Raw genomic sequence first — 3,073 nt, 5'->3', positions numbered from 1 at the left:
GACCCCACTTGCTACAGAACACACACGCACACACACACACACACACACACACACACACACACACACACACACTCACACACAGAGGGAAGAGGAAAAAACAAACCCCAAATATACTATCAACACAGAAGGGAGATAATACAAACCCCAAATAAACTATCCACACAAACGTACGCGAACGTATACAAACCACAAATATACTATCAACACAGAAGGGAGATAATACAAACCCCAAATAAACTATCCACACAAACGTACGCGAACGCATACAAACCCCAAATATGCTATCCACACTCGGGAGGAAGAAGAAAAAAACAACCAAATATACGATCTACACAACGTACGCGAACAAACACACACACACATACACACACACAGAGGAAAGAGTCAAAAACAAACCCCAAATATACTATCAACACAGAAGGGAGATAATACAAACCCCAAATAAACTATCCACACAAACGTACGCGAACGCATACAAACCACAAATATACTATTCACACAACGTCGCTAACGCATACAAACCCCAAATATGCTATCCACACACGGGAGGAAGAAGAAAAAAAACAACCAAATATACGATCTACACAACCTACGCGAACAAACACACACACACACACATACACACACACAGAGGGAAGAGGCAAAAACAGACCCCAAATATACTATCAACACAGAAGGGAGATAATACAAACCCCAAATAAACTATCCACACAAACGTACGCGAACGCATACAAACCCCAAATATACTATCAACACAGAGTGAAGAAGAAAAAGTTTTTTGAAAGCACCTAAGCCCTCACCTGCAATGACCAACTCTGCCAAACACCTACACCCCACCCCCACTCCCAACACTACAAAACCCATTTAACCCGTTATTTTATGGCATCAGTGTGTGATTTAGGAAACATCAAGACACAAAATGATGGATGAATAGACTGACTATTGTTTACCGACTTGCATGCCTAAAGAGCGTGCGTGAAGGAAAACATCCTTCCATTTCAATTCTAACTAAAACATGATCCAGAGGGATAGAGAGAGGTGAAAGAGCACAATTTCATAAAGTGTGAGTAAAAACAAAACACGCCATCCTTATTATACAATGTCAAGACCAAGAGACACTTACGTTTTCTTTCTGGTCTATTCTCTTTTAGAAGGTAGTATGAAATTTCACATCAGGGCCAACGCATCGGCTCACATTGTCAATTTTTCCATTTCCATGTCTTTACTGGCACAAGTTCTTCATCATCTTCAATTTCTTCTTCTTCTGAATCCCTCTTCTCTGTTTCGTCTTGTTTTTGTTTCTTCTCTTTTCTCGTAGGGCACTCTGAATTCCAGTGTCCTTTCTCCTGACAACGATATTAGGTATCTTGACTTTTGTCTCTCTTTCTTAGACGAAGCAGGTATTCTGGAGACAAATACCCATTTACCTTTGCAGATATAGCAAACTTCATTAGCACTTACACACTTTCGTATGACTCTCATCAAATCAACGATCAAAAGAGTAAGTTTTGTTGCCAATTTCGCATGTGAATTATGCTTTCGTATGACTTTTAGCAAATATTTGACCAGCAGGTCGATCTGTGCTGACTCTTCCATCTTCTTGATCGTTTGAGAGCGGAATGAATACTCTGACGCTAAGATACTCTCCTTATATACAGGGACCTGCTGCGTATGAAACCTAGTCAAATGTAATTTTGCAATAAGATGAAACGATTTCATTGAGGAAGTAAAAAGCAATGATGTACCGTATCGCCTCACACAAAACCTGAAGTGTTAGTTCAAATCCGTGTCAGCGATTTCGAAGACGACATAACTGAGCTTTAATCAATGCTCTCCAATTATGACACAAAACCACGAGTCCTGATTCACGCCAAAAGAAATTTCGTTCGGTCCATAAAAAATAGTATCATATCTGAGAAACGCAAAAAGGAACTTCCAGAAAACTGAGAAAGACGGCTTACACCTACAACGTAAATGTATGAGTTCAAGTAGTGCGTAAAACTTAGTCAAATTAAATTTTTATAGTCAAGACGAAACGATCTCTTTTCGAACAAGAAAGCAGACACCAAGCGACAATGGCGATCCGTGTCACACAACACTTTTCAAAATGTATATTATCAGAGGTTTGTTCTAGCGATCTGCACGGTTAAATTAAATGTTGATGTATTTTGCAATAAGACGGACACAATTTCCATGGGATCGCCCATAGTACGAATGTTCGTGCATTAGTTTAATTTTTAAAAATATTTTTTTTATATAAATCGCCTATAGGATAGACCCAGTAAAGCATGGCCATTCTCGTCACTGTCTGAATAGCTACTCAAGTCAATTCGAAGCGAACGCGGTAAGAAAATAAGTATAGCCAATGAAATGGCTTACAACGGGTGATGCATTGTTTTGTTCTAGGACTGTGTGGCATAATAATCCCTATGTTCTTGCGTTGTTACCATTACAGTGCAGACAGACTGAAATGTGAACTTACAAGCCCTCTTTGTGTGTGTTGTACCATTTCCTCTTACCACATCAAAATACTGAGCGTCACAGTATTGGTTCGCGTTTTCAAACTGACCATTTTTTTTTATATCTCACTTAAACATTTCGACATAAACACTCACACTCACATCGGTAGAGTCAGAACAGACGTGTTACAGTATTGAGGGGCATGTTATCTTTTCGTTTTCAAACTAATAAATTTGGGGCTTGTATGAAGTAAAGAACCGAAAGTACAGTGAAACTCAAGGATGATGACCCAATCTGTCTGTCTATTGATGCGTGTATTTACTTAAGAAGAAATATGACCTCTAAAACACAAAGAGATACGGCAAGCATGATTAGATCAAACACAACGATGTTTTCCTTCACGCCCGTGTAATTTAGAGTTTCAATCGTCTTTGAAGACAAACTTGGTCTCCTTTTGTAGGGCTTGAAATAATAAAAGAAACTGAAAAATCTTAAGCACTTTGCTATAGATAATTTCATCAACAGACTAAACAACATAAATACCGTTACAACAATAGAAAGCCTTAAATCTTCTATCAAAAAGAAATGCATGAAAAAAATTAAAGATTAACGA

This window comes from Sinohyriopsis cumingii, chromosome 1 (assembly GCF_028554795.1).
Source record: "Sinohyriopsis cumingii isolate HCF-2022 chromosome 1, ASM2855479v2, whole genome shotgun sequence".
In the NCBI taxonomy this organism is placed as follows: domain Eukaryota; kingdom Metazoa; phylum Mollusca; class Bivalvia; order Unionida; family Unionidae; genus Sinohyriopsis; species Sinohyriopsis cumingii.
This window is presented reverse-complemented; position numbering follows the sequence as displayed.